Below are 18,519 nucleotides of genomic sequence, written 5' to 3'. Positions count from 1 at the left end.
CAGGACACATGCCCGGGTGGCAGGCTTGATCCCCGGTAGGGGTTGTACAGGAGGCAGGTGATCAATGTTTCACTCTCACATTGATTCTCCTCTGTCTCTCTCTCTCTCCCTCCCTCTCCCCTCCTCCTTTCCTCTCTCTCTAAATATCAATATTTAAAAAGTAAAAAAAAAATTAAACATAAAGAAAAACTCACTTCCTCATTTGCACTACCCACATCTCAAGTGTTTGATAGCCACACGAGGCTAGTGGCTACCACACTGGATAGTGGTGACTGAGCGATGTGGTACGCACGGGAGGCAACCAATCGATGTGTTTCTCTCACATCAATGTATCTGTCTGTCTTTCCCTCTCTCTTCTCCTCTCCCTAAAAATCAATGGAAATTATCCTCGGGTGAGGATCAGCAACAACAACAATAACAGAAATTAGCCTTTCTTCGTGCCACCTAGTTTTATAATTAGATTAACAAATGTTGATTCCTTTGGTGCTGGATCAATCTTTTACATTAAAATTTAGATGAAGTTATAAAAGAGAAGTTCATACAAATTACAAATGTACACCACTTTGTAGGAATAATTAGTTTAATAGTAAATTCTATGCGATCAAATCCATATTTTTAAAAGATATGAGTGCTCTAGGCTAAGACTAGCAAGCTAAACACTAACAGCTGTAAATGAAGCCTGCAATTACATTTTAAAAATTAAATGCTCAAAATAAAAAAATCCTAGAGATCTGTTACACAATGTGAACATACTTAACACGACTGAACTGTACACTTAATAGTTCTTACAGATGGGCCCTGGCCAGTGTGGTTTGGTGTTTAGAGCATTGCTACCAGTCAGGGCACATACCCAGGTTGCAGGTTCGATCCCTGGTCAGAATGTGTATGGGAGGCAACTGATGCATTTCTCTCTCTCTCTCTCTCTCTCCTCTAAAGTCAATGAAAACAGCCCTGGCTGGTGTGGCTCAGTTGGTTGAGTGTCATCCTGTGCACAGAAAGGTCACCAGTTCCAGTGTAGGTTGCGGGTTTGATCCCTGGTAGGGGTGAATGCAGGAGGCAGCCGGAGGATGTTTTCCTCTCTCTTAAAAAAGCGCACAAATCGCCCTAGTTTGTTTAGCTCAGTGAACAGAGTGTCGGCCTGCGGAGTGAAGTGTCCCGGGTTTGGTTCTGGGCAAGGGCACATGCCCAGGTTGTGGCTCAATCCCTAGTAGGGGGCTTGCAGGAGGCAGCTGATCAATGATTTTCTCTCTTCATTGATGTTTCTATCTCCCTCTCTTTTCCTCTCTGAAATCAATTAAAAAATATACATATATAAAATAAACACAGCCCCACCAGTGTTGTTCAGTGGTTGAGCATTGACCTATTAACCAAAAGGTCACAGGTTTGATTCCTGTTCAGGGCACATGCCCAGATTTCGGGCTCAATCCCCAGTGTGAGACTTGTAGGAAGCAGCCGATCAATGATTCTCTCTCATCATTGTTGTTCTATCCCTCTCTCCCTCTCTCTTCCTTTCTGAAATCAATAAAAATATTTTTTAAAAAATAAACACACTCTTTTCATATGAGCTAGCAATTGTGCTCCTTTGTATTTACTCAAAAGAGTTAAAAACTTATGTCCACCCAAAACCTGCACATGAATGTCTATAGCAGCTTTACTCATAATTGCCAAAACTTGGAAGCAACCAAGATGTCCTTCAGTAGGTCAGTGGACAAACAACCTTGGTACATCCAGACAATGGAACACTACTCAGTGCTAAGAGGAAATGAGTTATGAAGCTATGAAAAGACATAGAGGAAAAAGATAAAAAGAAAATAAAAGAAAAGACATAGAGGAAACTTACATGGGTATTATTAAATGGGAAAAACCAGTCTGAAAAGGCCCAACTAGGAATTTGCCGGAAGCCGGTCCATCCTTGCTGCTTGACACAGTCACTGCAGGAAAGAAACATCTGCACAGCATATGTTTCAATGGACCTGGCATATATAGCATATTGTTCTTAATATGTTTGCTCCCTTTAGCGCCATGTGTTTTAACCAAGGTCACCTCTCTGAGAAAGGTTGTTTCCCCAGGTGGGGATTTTTCCCTGAGGTTAGGGAGGGGATACAACCCCTTAATTAAGTGCCAGGCGGGTAGTTAAGCTACATAATCTTTACTCCCTGGAATGGAGATAAGAAACGCCCTAACCTTTGTAATAGAAATTGACAGGATTAAAATCGGCTGGTATAAATATGGATGTAACAAGACAATAAACATCAGAACCTCATCAGTTCCTAACCAGAGCTCCGACCAGAACTTTGGCTGGAAATCCTGGCTAGAGGTCCTGACTAGGCTGCTGATCAACTGGAAAAAAAAAAAAAAAAAAGAAAAGGCCCAACTATATGACATTCTGGAAAAGGCAGAACTATGGTGACAAGTATAAAGACCAACAAGGGTTAGGAGGAAGGAGGATAAATAGGTGGAGCATGGAGGACTTTTAGGGCAGTGAAACTATTCCGGATGACACTCATAACGGTGAATGCATTTGTTAAAACCAACAGAATGTACAACACTCAGAGTGAACTCTAGTATAAACTACATTCTCTATTGTTTGGCTTCTTTCTCCATCTTTTAAAATTCATCCATGTTTTTGCTTGAAGGAGATGTTCATTCCTTTTTATTGCTGAGTAACATTCCACTGTATGGCTGGCTGTACCACAGTTTGTTTATCCACTCACCTGTTGGTGGACATTTGGGTTGTTGTTGCCAGTTTTCAGCTATCTCCATATATAAAAACTGAAGTGACTGTTATGACAGGATGACCAGACGACTGGCCAACTGGCCGGTAGCTATGACATGCACTGACCACCAGGGGGAAGATCCTGTATTGAGCATCTGACCCCTGGTGGTTAGTGCCCTCCCACAGCCAACCTCCTGCATCTGGCCAACCTCCCATGGTGCCTCCCCCTCAGCCGGCCAACCTCCTGCAGTCCCTCCCCTGATTAGCCCTGATTGCCGTCCAGGACAAGGGACCCCGCCTGTGCACGAAATCGTGCACCGGGTCTCTAGTCCTATAAAATAAAAGCCTAATATGCTAAGTGTTCGACCAGTCGCTATGATGCTTACTGACCACTAAGGGGCAGATGCTCCAACCAGTAGGTTAGCTTGCTGCTGGGATCCGGCTGATCAGGACTGGGTGAGATGGGCGGGACATTCCCTGGAGCCCACCTGTGGTCCCCCCCTTGCCCCAATCATGCACTGGTGGGGTATCTCGGCCTGGCCTGTACCCTATCGCAATCCAGGACCCCTCGGGGAATGTCAGAGAGCCGGTTTTGGCCCAACTCCCACAGGACAGGCTGTGGGACCCCATTGGTGCACGAATCTGTGCATGCGGCCTCTAGTTACAAATAAAGCAGATGTGAACATCTGCGGGGACATATGTTTTCAAATACCTAAACTGAATGACTGGATCATAGGGTAGTCTACTAGTATGCTTAATTTTTTGTTTGTTTGTTTTTTTGCAAAAGATTTATGTGATCTGAAGAGAAACCAGAGTATATATGCTTAATTTTCAAAGAAACTGTTACACTTTTCCAAAGTATTGCATCGTAGTTCCACTAACAGTGCATGAAAGTTCCAGTTGCTATAATTTTTCAAAATAGTTTATTGATATTTAGAGAGAGAGGAAGGGAGAAAAGAGAAACATCAATGTGAGAGCCCTTGCTCAGCTGCCGCCTGCATGCCCCATACCAGGAATCGGAAACAAACCAGCAGCCCTTCATTGTATGGATGACCCCCAACTAACTGAGCCACACGGCCAGGGCCAGTTGCTATAATTTTTGTCAGAATTTTTCCATTTTAGGCATTCTAATTAAGATGTATAGTGATAGCCAAAACCGGTTTGGCTCAGTGGATAGAGCGTCAGCCTGCGGACTGAAAGGTCCCGGGTTCGATTCCGGTCAAGGGCATGTACCTGGGTTGCAGGCACATCCCTAGGAGGAGATGTGCAGGAGGCAGCTGATCGATGTTCCTCTTTCATCGATGTTTCTAACTCTCTATCCCTCTCCCTTCCTCTCTGTAAAAAATCAATAAAATATATTTAAAAAAAAAAAAAAAGATGTATAGTGATATATAATTGTAGTGTGTGTGTGTGTGTGTGTGTGTGTATGTGTGTGTTTTAATTCAATTCTTCTGTCACCAACATGGCAGGCGTCGGTGACACCGCGCTGGCAGCGGGTGGCAGTGGAGGTTCTTCCAGCCCCAATGGGCCCCGATGAGAGCTGGACCAAGGCAGGATGGTGGAGCAGGTGAGCGAGCGTTGCCAGGCCAAGGCGGGTGCAAAGGGAGGCCCCAGCTGGCAGCCAGCAGCCGGCAGCCACTAGAGACTCTACCCATGCATGAATTTTGTGCACTGGGCCTCTAGTATTATAATAAAACTAGAGGCCCGGTGCACGAAATTCTTGCACCGGGGCAGGGGGCGGTCCTTCAGCCCGGCCTGCACCCTCTCATAGTCCAGGAGCCCTCAGGGGATGTACAACTGATGTCTGACTGCTGACTGAGGAGCGGGCCTAAGCTGGCAGTTGGACATCCTTAGCACTGCTGTGGAGGCGAGAGAGGCTTCTGCCACCAATGCTGTGCTTGCCAGCTGTGAGCCCAACTTCTGGCTGAGCAGCACTCCCCCTGTGGGAGTGTACTGACTCCCAGGTGGCAGCTCCTGCATTGAGCGTCTGCCCCCTGGTGGTCAGTGCGCTTCATAGTGACCGGTTGTTCTGTTGTTTGGTTGATTTGCATATTAGTCTTTTATTATATATGATGATAATAAATTTAAAGTCTTCAAAAGTGAACAATTCATTTTATAATGGCCTATCCAATGTAAATCATTTATAAGACTCAATATGATTAAAAGTTTGTACTAGAGTTCACTCTCAGTGTTGTACATTCTGTTGTTTTTAACAAATGTGTGATGACATGTATCCACCATAAGTATCATCCTGAATGGTTTCACTGCCCTAAAAACCCTCTGTGTTCCACCTTTCTTCTCTCTCTCTCTCTCTCTCTCTCAAATCAATAATTTGATATTGATGGTATATTTGCAAGTACCTTCAGTAAGTCCTCAGATTAAAAAAATTTTTTTATATTGCTATGCAATGGAAGATCTAGCTCATTATTATTGTTATTCATTTTTATTTTTTGCTAATTCTCGCCTGAAAATATTTTTCCATTGATTTTTTTTTTTTTTTTTAGGGAGAGTGGGAGAGAGATGGAAAGACAGAGAGAAACATTGATGTGAGAGAAACACATCGATTATGTGAGCCCAACCAGGGAGTAGGCCAGGGAGGAGCCTGAAACTGAGATACATGCCCTTGACTGGTCATTGAAGCCGGACCCTTTGGTCTGTAGGCCAACGCTCTATCCACTGAACCAAACTGGCTAGGGCAGCCCTCACATTTAAAAGGGTTATTTGCCCTGACTAGTTTGGCTCAGTGGACAGAGCGTTGGCTTGCGGATTGAAAGGTCCCAGGTTCGATTCCAGTCAAGGGCATGTACCTTGGTTACAGGCACATCCCCAGTAAGGAGTGTACAGGAGGCAGCTGATCGATGTCTCTCTCTCATTGACGTTTCTGACTCTCTATCCCTCTCCCTTCCTTTCTGTAAAAAATCAATAAATTTTTTTTTTAAAAATAAAAGGGTTATTTATAAATTGATAAGCTTTACAGATCAAACGGGAATTTTCTGTGCAATATCTCAGTTCATAAATTAACATTCATTTTGGAGTATCTGAGTCACTAAGTTTTCCATGCTTTTAAGATGTTTTTGTTGCCGAAACCGGTTTGGCTCAGTGGATGGAGCATCGGCCTGCGGACGGAAGGGTCCCGGGTTCGATTCCGGCCAAGGGCATGTACCTGGGTTGCGGGCATATCCCCAGTAGGAGATGTGCAGGAGGCAGCTGATCGATGTTTCTCTCTCATCGATGTTTCTAACTCTCTATCTCTCTCCCTTCCTCTCTGCAAAAAGTCAATAAAATATATATTTAAAAAAAGATGTTTTTGTTAAATATTGTTTTTGTTTTTTTAAAAATATATTTTATTGATTTTTTACGGAGAGGAAGGGAGAGAGATAGAGAGTTAGAAACATCGATGAGAGAGAAACATCGATCAGCTGCCTCCTGCACATCTCCCACTAGGGATATGCCCACAACCAAGGCACATGCCCTTGACTGGAATCAAACCCGGGACCCTTCAGTCTGCAGGCCGACGCTCTATCCACTGAGCCAAACCGGCTTTGGCGTTAAATATTGTTTTGATTAGTAAGAGTTTTAGTCTTGTACCTAGACAGATTTCCAAAAGGAAATTTGAGTTGCCTTAAAATAAAACCTATCCTTGTTTTATGGATCTCTCCCACCTTCAATAGTGGACTTATATAGACCAAATTAGGAATCCTTTAGCTATACAACTGTTATTTGGGGGTTTTACTTTTATTTTTGCAGGTATTTTACCAGACTAAGTATATCAAATTCATAAAAAATTTTTAGACTACATTGTACACGAAGTTTACAGAGGAAATTTTTATTTTCCCCTGACTTACAGTTACTAAAAGGAGAAAAAAACAAATCAGACTTGAAAACATACTTTAGCCCTGGCCTGGCAGGTCAGGTGGTTAGAGTGTTGCCCTGATAAGCAAGGCTGTGGGTTCAAACACGGTCAGGGCACACACAAGAATCAATCAACAAATGTGTAAATAAGTGGAACAACAAACCCATGTCTCTCTCTCTCTCTCTCTCTCTCATTAATACATTAAAGAAACAAAGAAACGTAATCATTTAAAATCAAGAGCTAGTCCTGACTGGTTTGGCTCAGTGGATAGAGCATCGGCCTGCAGACTCAAGGGTCCCAGGTTCAATTCCAGTCAAGGGCATGTACCTTGGATGCAGGCACATCCCCAGTAGGGGGTGTGCAGGAGGCAGCTGATCGATGTTTCTCTCTCATTGATGTTTCTAACTTTCTATCCCTCTCCCTTCCTCTCTGTAAAAAATCAATAAAAAATAAAATCAAGAGCTAAATCACCATTGACAATCTGAAGTCTAACAACTTTAAAGAGATGGCTTTTTGTTAAATAGTTCATGTAAAAAACAATCAACAATAAAGTTACCTTAGCAGCTTGAGATTCTCTTAAGTAAAATTTTAAAAGGTCAGAAAATTTGAGGTTTTGGTCAGCAGACACTTGTGCTTCTATTTTCTGAAAAAGGGGAAGAAAACTGGCATTTAGTCATCACTCATATTCTACACTCAGTGTTTTCTTTCTTAATTACTGTAAATAATCCTATCTAATAAAAGAGAAATATGGTAATTAGCCGTACCTCTGCTACCCTTCCCATTGGCTAATCAGGGTGATATGCAAATCAACTGCCAGCCAAGATGGCGGCCGGCAGCCAGGCAGCTTGAAGCGAACAGGAGGCTTGCTTGCTTCAGTGATGGAGGAAGCCAACGTTCCCCACCTGCTGCTGCTGGCCTCTGAGCTTGCAGTTTGAAACATTGTTACAAATATAGAAGCTAAACAAAACCCCAGAAACCTGCTTTCAGCGAGAGCCGGGATCTCAGATCTGGAGTTGAAACAGTGTTTAGATTATAGAACCCAAACAAACCAGATACCTGCTTTCAGCAGCCGAGGCCTCAGAGCTGGAGCCAAGTGTCAGAGCTAAAGCTGGCCCAGAATTAAAAAAAAAAAAGAAAAAAGGAGCTGTTGGGAGCTTCAGTCACCTGCCAGCCTGAAAACAGCCCTCAGCCCCTCACCCAGACTAGCCAGGCACCCCAGTGGGGACCCCCACCCTGAAGGGGGTGTGACCAGATGCAAACACCCATCATTCCCTCATCCATGCTGGCCAGGCACCCAAGCGGGACCCCCACCCTGATCCAGGACACCCTTCAGGGCAAACCAGCCGGCCCCCTCCCGTGCACCAAACTTCTATCCTATATAGTAAAAGGGTAATATGCCTCCCAGCACCGAGATCAGTGGAGCCGCGAGGCCTCCCGGCACCGGGATCAGCATGACAGGGGGCAGCACCCAAACCCCCTGATTGCCCTGCGGCTCTGTGTGTGACGGGGGTGGGGCCACAACCACCCTATTCACCCAGCTCTGTTCGTGACAGGGGAAGGCGCCCCAACCCCCTGATCAGCCCTGCTCTGTGCCTGATAGGGGGGAGCTCCCCAATCCCCTGATCACCCTGTGGCTCTGTGTGTGACAGGGTGCGGCGCCCCAACCCCTTGATTGGCCCTGCTGTGTGTGTGACAGGGCGCGGCACCCCAACACCCCCCCCCCCCCCCCCGCCACGGGCCCTGCTCTGTGTGTGACGGGGTAGAGCCATAACCTCCCCATCGGCCCTGCCCTGAGTGTGACAGGGTGCGGTGCCCCAACCCCCTGATCTGCCCTGTTCTGTGTGTGACAGGGGGCCGTACCCCAACTCCCCTATAGGCCCTACTCTGTGAGTGACGGGGGGAGCTCCTCAACCCCCTGATAGGCCCTGCTCTGTGTGTGACAGGGTACAGAGCCCCAACCCCCCTGATGGGTCCTGCTCTGTGAGTGACAGGGGGCAGCGCCCCAACCCCCTGATTGGCCCTGCTCTGTGTCTGACAGGGGGTGGCGCCGCAACCTCCCCATCGACCCTGCCTTGAGTGTGACAGGGGGTGGTGCCCCAACCCCCCATTTGGCCCTACCCTGAGCGTGACTGAGGGTGGCATTGCAACCTCCTGATCCGCCCTGCTCTGTGCATGACAGTGGGCGGTGCCCCAACTCCCCAATCAGCTCTGCTCTGAGCCCAACCAGGGGCTGCTCCTAGGGATTGGGCCTGCCCTCTGCCACCTGGGAGCAGGCCTAAGCCAGCAGGTCGTTATCTCCTGAGGGTTCCCAGACTGCGAGAGAGCACAGGCCTGGCTGAGGGGCCCCCCCTCCCCCCCGAGTGCACAAATTTTTGTGCACCGGGCCTCTAGTCTATAATAATAAAAGGGTAATATGCTAATTAGACCAGACATCTTCCGGATGTCATTCCGGACATCCTTCTTGACCAAACCAGGGCTGGAGGGAAGCCAGCCGGGTCCTGGGTGCCTGAGGGCAGCCTGAGGGCAGCCGGAGGAGGGAAGCCCAGGTCCCTGTTGCTGGAGGGAAGCCGGTGCTGGCAGTCAGGGGAAGGAAAGCCTACTCTTGCACAAATTTTTGTGCATCGGGCCTCTAGGTAAAGATATAAATAACTATAGTATTCATTCCTATGTAATCTGAGTTTCCTTTCTACCAGCCTGTTCCTTTTCTTTGTAACTCTGACAAAAAAATGAACAGAAAAAAAAGATGAGATCAAATGATATTAGTGAATTTATGGAAGAACTCTATTGGACTCAATTTCTTGGCTATAAAGAGTTTCAATATTGTCTTTCAGCTTCACTTGTATTTTCTCTCTATTCATTTCATAGCAATTGATATGCACACGTGATTTTAAAGTAATAAAGCTGGCAGTGGTAAACTAGATAATTGAAACTAATCCTTGTACGGAGGAAACCAGAAAACAGTCAAAATACTAACAAAATGTGTTTGAAGCCAGCACGGAGCAATATATAGATGTGGTTAGTTTAAACTGGGATCAAATGGGAAGTATCCACGTCAGATTAAAAAGGTGAGAACTCACCCTAGCCAGTTTGGCTCAGTGGATGCAGCATTGGCCTGTGAACTAAAGGGTCCTGAGTTCAACTCTAGTCAAGGGCACATGCCTGGGTTGTGGGCTTGATCCCCAGTGTGGGGTGTGCAGGAGGCAGCCAATCAATGATTCTCTCTCATCATTGATGTTTCTATCTCTCTCTCCCTCTCCCTTCCCTCTCTGAAATGAATAATATATATATTTAAAAAGGTGAGAACTCTCCATTCATTCAGGAGAATCAGAGTTTGATAAAGAAAGATGGACTATGTCAACAAAATACAAGATGGGGACCTTGTTTGGATGCTGACTCAAAAAAATCCCATGGTAAAAAGCCAATTTTGAGACAACTGGAAAAATCTGTCTTCTGGATATTTGATGACATTAAGGGGAATCATTGATAATCATGTTGGTTACACTAGTATATTAAAATTATTTATCTCAAAAAACAGAGATGTAGCCCTGGCTGGATAGTTCAGTTACTTAGAACATTGTCCAGATATGCCAAGGTTGCGGGTTTGATCCCTGGTCAGGGCAAATACAAGAATCAACCAATGAATGCATAAAAAAGTGGAACAACAAATCCATGTTTTTCTCTTTCTCTCCCTTCCTCTCTCTAAAATCAATACATAAAAAAAAGCTGTGATACATTTACACAATAGAATAGTACTTGGCCATAAACATAAGAAAATCTAACCTATAAAAAACACAGAGATGTATACAAAGGGCAGAAAAGACAAAGAACTTAAAGCAACATAGAGAATGTTAACATTTGGGATATCTGGGTGATGCATGTATATGAATTTTTGGTCTTACTCTTGCAACTTTTCTGTAAGTATGAAATTGTTGTCAACATAAAAAGTTAAGCCTGGATGGCATGGCTCAGTGGTTGAGTGTTAACCTATGAACCAGGTCACTGCTCAATTCCCGGTCAGGGCACATGTCCAGGTTGAGGGCTCAATCCTCAGTGTGGGGTCTGCAGGAGGCAGCTGATCAATGATTTTCTCTCCTCATTGATGATTCTATCTCTCTCTCCCTCTCACTTCCTTTCTGAAATCAATAAAAATATATTTTTTAAATGTTAAAATAAAAAACCTTGCACATCCACCAGAATAGCTAAAATAGAAAAAAAAAGTACCAAGTATTACAAGCTTGTGCAGCAATCCAATGCTCATTCCTTCTGGTGGGAATGTAAACTGTTACAATCACTCAGAAACAGTTTGGCAGTATCTACAAAATCTTTTCACATGGATACCCTGGGACCCACCAATTCCCCTTCTAGTTATGTACACCCAACAGAAAAGTGCACTATGTTCAACTGAAGATATACAAGAACGGTCTTAGCAGTACCATTTGTAAAGAGCTCCAAACTAGAAACTATCCAAATGCTCTACCCACAGGAGAACAGATAAATTTAAGTATATCCTTGCAATAGGATACTATACAGTAGTAAGGTGAAGGAAATACACCTACATGTAACGACATGGAGGAATCTTATGTACATAATATTGACTAAGTGAAACTAGACACAAAAGAATGCATACTGCACTTATAGGAAATATGAAAATGAAACTAATCTATGCTGTTAGAAGCTAGGATAGTGGTTAGTCTTATAGGAGTTGGTAGCTAGGAAGGGCATCTGGGTTGCTGGTAATGTTCTTTCTTGATTTGTGTGTTCATTACATAGATGTGTTAAATTTGTAAAATTTCACTGGGATGGGGAGGGAACCAGGTGGAGGGGGACAGTGGGTTGGGAGGTATAGGGCAGACATCTTTAATACTCTCAACAATAAAGGTTAAACAGCCCCAGCCGGTTTGGCTTAGTAGATAGAGCGTCGGCCTGCAGACTGAAAGGTTCCAGGTTCGATTTCGGTCACCGGCACAGGCCTGGGTTGCGGGCTCGATCCCATTTGTGGGAATGTAGGAGACAGCAGATCAATGATTCTCTCTTCATTGATGTTTCTATTTCTCTCTCCCTCTCCCTTTCTTTCTGAAACACATAAAAATATATTTTTTAAAAAATGTGTGCTGGGTCTGAATTATTGTGTTTGCCCAGCCTGCCAACAAATTTTTTGTTTTATTTGTATTTACTTAAAAAAAATCAGAATCCTTACTTGCATATATCTGTAGAATCCTGAGTTCCTAAAGCATATAATGAAGAACCAATTCTATTGTAATCGTCTGCAGCACCTATGGAAAAAGGTTCAAGAATTTAATATATTTATTCATTAATTAAAAAATATTGAGCATCTACTTGCCAAACAATGTGTATGTAATAGGAGATAGCCAAAGTCCACTGAAGGAAATGAGAAAAACTATAATATAACATGATGAATATTACATTAGAAGGAGGTACAAACTACTCTGGTAGCAGTAGAAACAGATGATTTCACTTGAGTAAGTCAGAGAAACATTTATAGACACTGCAGAATGAGTTTGAGCTTGTAGGATGAGCAAATCTTTACCAGGTAATGTGTGAGGGAGAGCATTTCAGATAAAGGGAAGAGCATGAATCAGGCCAGGGAGGCATAAAGAGCACATTCAGAGTCTTCTGGGACTATGGCACTGAAGGGTACAGAGGGAAAGTAGATGGAGTTGACCATAAGCATCTTTGAGTCTAAGGATAAAACTGACAACCAATACGAAAGTGTCCCACAGTAGGTTTGTTTTTCATAGCGATATGATTGTAACAATTCTGTAACGATGCTGTGTGTTTCGTAGGATTTAGTAAGTTAAGGGATCCTGGGAGTCAAGTACGGAATGGGAGGACAAGGAGGGAGGCTGTTGTGTTAAGTGGGAAACTGGAATTGAAGATATCAGTAGGGGCTCATTCTTTTTAATAGACCTAGATATGTGTAGGGAATGCATGTAGTATTTCCTAGCCGGATCCACCTAAGGGGCCTCCACGTGAAGACACCTGTTAACAATAAGCACACCCAGGGGCCTGTTCTTGCTTTCCAAATGCCATTCCCCAATGAAAGAACCAGGCTTTTTGGAGAAATAGATGATTTTCAAGGAGCCAGGGAAGGGGACCCCTTCCCTGAGTGAGCTCGGAACACGCTGTGCCAGAAAATAAGGAAATGCTCCAAAGAGTATGTGAACATCTCCAAAGGCAGCCGACTCGAAGGGGCTTTCATGGGCCCGGTCGAAAAACATCTGAACATCCAAAGAAATAAAAGCAGTAACGGCCCGGCCGGTGTGGGTCAGTGGTTGAGCTGCGACCTCTGTGTGGGCCAGGAGGTCATGGTTCGTTTCCCGGTCAGGGCACATGCCCGGCCCCAGCTGGCGGCAGCTGTGTGAGTGATTCCACTGGAGACCTGGAGACCTGGAGACCTGGAGAACTGCCCAGCTGAGCCCAGCCAGAATTGCCGATCCAAAGAATTGTGAGCAAATAAACGGCCATTATTTTAAATCACTGTCTGAGGGCCCTTTGTTACACAGCCCTGGGTAACTGGTACACCACCTTACCCAAGTAATCAATGTTAACGCCACCAACACTTGAACAAATGACCGCAAGTGCCTCCAAATGTGGTGCCCAGAGGAGGGCACGGCATTACATTTTTAGGGCGGTTACAGCAAAGTACAGGCTCACCTCGTTTTGTTGGGCTTCAATTTATTACTTTTCACAGGCATAGCGCTATGGGCATGATAGCGTTTTCTTCATTGTTTTTTTGTTTGTTTGTTTGTTTGTTTGTTTTGAATCCTCACTCCAGGATAGTTTTTTATTGAGTTTGGAGACAGAAAGGGGGAGAGAGAGAGAGAAACATCAATGTGAGAGAGAAACATGGGTCGGTTGCCTTCCATAGATGTCCCTGCTGAGGGTGGAACCCGCAACCTGGGCAGGTGCCCTGACCGGAGTAGAGTCTGCACCTTTCGGTGTCCAGGATGCCTCCCACCCACTGAGCCACACCGGCCAGGACAGTCGTTGCGTTTTTTAAGCCAGAAGGCTAGACTGTCCAGGCCGGTGTGGCTCCGTGTTTACAGCATCCGCCCGGAGCACTGGAGGGTGGAGAGTTCAGTACGTGGTGGCAGGCGGATCCCCGTCCCGCTCCAGGCGGGTTTGGGAGGCCACCAATCGTGGTGTCGCTCTCACGTGGACGTTTCTCTCTCCCTCTTTCTCTGTGTCTGTCTCTCCCCTACCAGCCTCCCTTCCACTCTCTCTCTAGAAAGCAATGGAAGAAATGTTCTCGGCTGAGGAGTCACACCAACAGCAGCCACTACAACAAACAGGCTGCTGCATAGTGTCCCCACCTCCCCGCAGCTGGACCGCCCCCGGCCTCCAGTCCGCCTCCCCCGGGCTGTGCTCCGGGGACCGACCGCTCAGGAGCCACCATGGTCCGGGAGGCGCCTTCAGCCTCCACTCGACTCAAGAAGGAGCCTTCTCGGCGGAGGAGAGAGAGACCCGGGGGCCTGAGGCGGCACCGAGCCCCGAGCCGGGAGTGTGACATTTCCGTTCAGCTCCTTTCAGAGACGCGCCTCCCCCGCCCCGGCCCCCGCGGCTCCCCCGCGAACGGCCGCCTTGGCCTGACCTTCCGTCCCCTGTTCCTTTGCCTGCGGCTCGATGGGGTCACCGCCTAACCTGAAAGGCCAGGGATGAGGAGGGAAAGTTTCCTGTAAATTGATGAGGAAACTCTGATCTGAGTCTCTAAGTTGAACGGACACTCTGCGGCGTGTCACTGTGGTTGACAGGAAGGCGAGACCGAGCCCGGGCCCTGACCCACCCTCGGTGGGGCCATCACAAGTGCTGGGCGCCGGGTGCGGCGAGAGCCGGCCCTCCCTCCCGGGTCGGGGACTGGTCTCCTCGCGGCCAGAGGCGCGGATCAGAACCCGGAGACAGGGCGCCGGGGACGTCATGGAGGGGGCGTGGCGTACGCAGATGAGCAGGCGCGCAGAGGCTGCCGGTCGCACTCCGCCGGCGCCCCCACGTCCCCGCACCCGTGACGGAAGCGCCCCCGGGGTTGCTGTCGCATCGGGCGCGGTTGTCGCTCGGGTCCCTGGGGCAGCGGGGGCGCAGCGGCGTGTTGAGTGGAGTGAGCGTGTGTGCAAAGTGTGTCGCGCGTGGGGGTTGGGGTTTGGGCGGTGCGAGCAACTCATACTTACCTGGCAGGGGAGATACCATGATCACGAAGGTGGTTTTCCCAGGGCGAGGCTTATCCATTGCACTCCGGATGTGCTGACCCCTGCGATTTCCCCAAATGTGGGAAACTCGACTGCATAATTTGTGGTAGTGGGGGACTGCGTTCGCGCTCTCCCCTGGTTTTTACGGTCTCAAAAGTAGAAGCGACTGTGTAGCGTAGCGTAGCGTGGGTGGTTGCGTGGTTTTCCTGTTCCGGACTCTTTCACTTGAAAAGTCTTTTTTCTCTCCTATCAGAGGGCTACAGTGGGTTTCAGATTCTTTCTTTTGCATTCTCTTTACCTCCCTCCCAGCTTTCAGAACCTCTCAAACCAGTTTGACGTTTTTAGCTGCTTATTTCCCAGGTTCAAATTTTCCTCAGCACAGAACTGGGCAATCCCAAAGCAAGTAATGCCTCACGGGTCGGTGGGTCGGTGGGTCAGTCGGTGGGTTTTCCCCGAAGTGCAGGTTGGGAATGAGAGGTCATGAAAGTTACGTCCTGCAGAAGCTGCTCATTGTGCTAGCTGCCTGCAGCCAAGGCTATCCTACCTATAGAGCTCTTTTTAAAATCTACACTAATAAAAGAGAAAAATGGTAATTGGCGTACGACCGCTACCCTTCCGATTGGCTAATCAGCGTATCCTTATGCAAATTAACTGTCAGCCAAGATGGCGGCCGGCAGCCAGGCAGCTGGAAGCGAACATGAGGCTTGCTTGCTCCAGTGACTGCTGACTCCAAGTTCCCCGCCTGACTTGCCGGACTCTGAGCTGGCAGTTTGTAACATTCTAACAAATATAGCCGGCTGGGATCTCAGAGCTGAAGTTATACATTGTTTCGATTATAGAACGGCAAACAAACCAGCAGCGGAAGCCTCAGAGCTAGAGCCAGAGCTAAAGCTGGCCCAGAAGAAAAAAAGAAAAAGAAAAAAAGGAGTGGCTGGGAGCTTCAGTCAAAACCCCTAGCCTGAAAGCAGCCCTCAGCCCCTCACCCAGACTGGCCAGGCACCCCAGTGGGGACCCCCACCCTGAAGGGTGTGTGACCAGCTGCAAACAGCCATCATCCCCTCATCCAGGCTGGCCAGGCACCCCAGTGGGGACCCCCACCCTGATCCAGGACACCCTTCAGGGCAAACCAGCCAGCCCCCAGGCCTCTATCCTATATAGTAAAAGGGTAATATGCCTCCCAGCACCGGGATCAGTGGAGCCACGAGGCCTCCTGGCACCAGATCAGCATGACAGGGGGCAGCGCCCAAACCCCCTGATCTCCCTGCAGCTCTGTGTGTGACAGTGTGTGGCGTCCCAACCCCCTGATCGGCCCTGCTGTGTGTGACAGGGGGTGGTGCCCCAACGCCCCCCCCTCCCACGGGCCCTGCTCTGTGTGTGACGGGGTAGAGCCATAACCTCCCCATCGGCCCTGCCCTGAGTGTGACAGTGGTGGCGCCCCAATCCCCTGATTGGCCCTGCTCTGTGGGTGACAGCGGGCGGTGCCCTAACTCCCCTATCGGCCCTACTCGCCCTACTCTGTGCGTGACAGGGGGGAGCTCCCCAACCCCCTGATGGGCCCTGCTCTGTGCGTGACAGGGGGGAGCTCCCCAACCCCCTGATGGGCCCTGCTCTGTGCATGAGAGGGGGAGCTCCCCAACCCCCTGATGGGCCCTGCTCTGTGCGTGATGGGGGGGGCAGTGCCCCAACCCCCTGATTGGCCCTGCTCTGTGAGTGACAGGGGGCAGTGCCCCAACCCCCTGATGGGCCCTGCTCTGTGAGTGACAGGGGGCAGTGCCCCAACCCCCCAATCAGCCCTACCCTGAGCGTGACTGAGGGTGGCATCGCAACCTCCCAATCCGCCCTGCTCTGTGCATGACAGGGGGTGGCGCCCCAACTCCCCAATCAGCCCTGCTCTGAGCCCGACCAGGGGCTGCACCTAGGAATTGGGCTTGCCCTCTGCCACTCAGGAGCAGGCCTAAGCCAGCAGGTCGTTATCTCCCGAGGGGTCCCAGACTGCGAGAGGGCACAGGCTGGGCTGAGGGAACCCCTCTTCCCCCCCCCCCCCCCGAGTGCACAAATTTTTGTGCACTGGGCCTCTAGTACATACATAATTGATTTCACAGTGAGAGGGAGATAGAAACACCAATGGTCAGAGAGAATCATTGATCGACTGCCTCCTGCATGCCCACCCCTAACCCCCGCTGGGGATCAAGCCTGCAACCCGGGCATGTGCCCTGACGGGAATCTAACCGTGACCTCCTGGTTCATAGGTCCATGCTCAACCACTGAGGCAAACCGGCCCGGCAGTCTCTATTCTTTGGTTTTGTATAAATTTGAGTGAAGATGAACATTGACAAGACCCAAAACTAATTTAATATATCAGTAATTACACTAGAATACACAAATAATAAATTTGTTTGGTAAATAATTTATATATTATTTAATATTGACTTGCTCAAGTACGTTTTAAAAGTTTAGTTTTTTCCATTCACTTTTGAAATATTTTCCTTCTGATTTCAGTAGCATTTTATATATGGGAACTTTTAGAGAATTTAGATGTCAAAAATAATTTCTATTCTTGCCTTGCTTTGAGTAGCCTTTTTGGACTCAGAATTTTCATTATTTAAATACCACTCTGAGATACCAGTTTTCAATGAAAAAAATAGTTTTGCCTCCTCTGTCATCTTTTTAAAAATATATATATTATTTTTATTGATTTCAGAGGAAGGGAGAGGGAGAGATAGATATAAATATCAATGATGAGTGAGAATCATTGATTGGCTGCCTCCTGCATGCCCCCTACTGGGGATCGTTCTGCAACCCAGGCATGTGCCCTTGACCAGAATCGAACCGGGCACCCTTCAGTCCGCAGGCTGATCCATACTCTATCCACTGAGACAAACTGGCTAGGGCTGTCATCTTCTTTTAAAAGCCTTGTTAATTGGGCAAGAACTGTACTTGGAGGAACAGTTTAAAAAAAAAGTTTAAAGGAAAATATAAATAGAAAAATATGTAACTTAGGAAATGGGATTCTTTATTCTGTATTAAAAAGGTATGAACTTTAACCCTGGCCGGTTTTGCTTGTTGTGAGAGCATCAGCCTGAGGACTGAAAGGTCTTGGGTTGGATTCCTGGTCAAGGGCAGGTACCTCTGTTGCAGGTTCCCCAGTCCCCGTAGGGGTGGGTGAAGGAGGCTGCCAATTGATGCGTCTCTCACATTGATGTTTCTCTCTCTCATCTCCTCCCCCCCCCCTTGCACTCTCTAGAAATCAATGGGGGGGGGGGGGAGAATATTCTCAGGTGAGGATTAAAAAAAAAGTGTGAACTTTAGACGTGATACTTAGCCATATCCTTAACATTTTTGAAATTAGCACAGGTGACCAAAAGAAAAAGAAGAAACTACACAGGATTCCAAAAAATGATGAATTTCTATATGATCCTGAGGAAGATAACAGAGATCAGGCCTGGGTTGATGCACCGAGTAGAGGGTAAGAACTTAAATCAGGTATCTTGCTGCAAGGACTCGAATGGGACCCTGGAACCCCATCTGGAGCGAAGGCCTCGGATTGTTTAAGGAAAATGGCAGACAAGCCAGACATGGGGGAGGTGCAGAAGAAGAAGATGGGGGTGCCGAAGAACACCCTGCCCACCAAAGAGACAGACCATTGAATAGGAGAGGCGGAGTGAAATTTCCTAAGAACCTGGGGATTTCCCATCCCCATGGTCTTTGGGATCCCAGTCGTGATGCGGAGAAAAAGCCACCTGCAAGGA

At 47.4% G+C, this 18,519-nt stretch overlaps 1 non-coding gene across 1 annotated transcript; it reads left to right on the top strand.

Moving 5' to 3' along the window:
• The first annotated feature begins 14,744 nt into the window (after window positions 1–14,744).
• LOC138999801 (U1 spliceosomal RNA) lies at window positions 14,745–14,908 on the top strand. Its single transcript, XR_011469454.1, has one exon. It is a non-coding gene; the product is annotated as a U1 spliceosomal RNA (small nuclear RNA).
• The last annotated feature ends 3,611 nt before the right edge of the window (window positions 14,909–18,519 follow it).

This window comes from Myotis yumanensis, unplaced genomic scaffold, assembly GCF_028538775.1.
Source record: "Myotis yumanensis isolate MYYU_CA2020_CCGP unplaced genomic scaffold, mMyoYum1.0.hap1 SCAF_1, whole genome shotgun sequence".
NCBI lineage: Eukaryota > Metazoa > Chordata > Mammalia > Chiroptera > Vespertilionidae > Myotis > Myotis yumanensis.
Note: the sequence above shows the minus strand (reverse complement) of the source record. Positions and strands in the feature narration are given on the sequence as shown.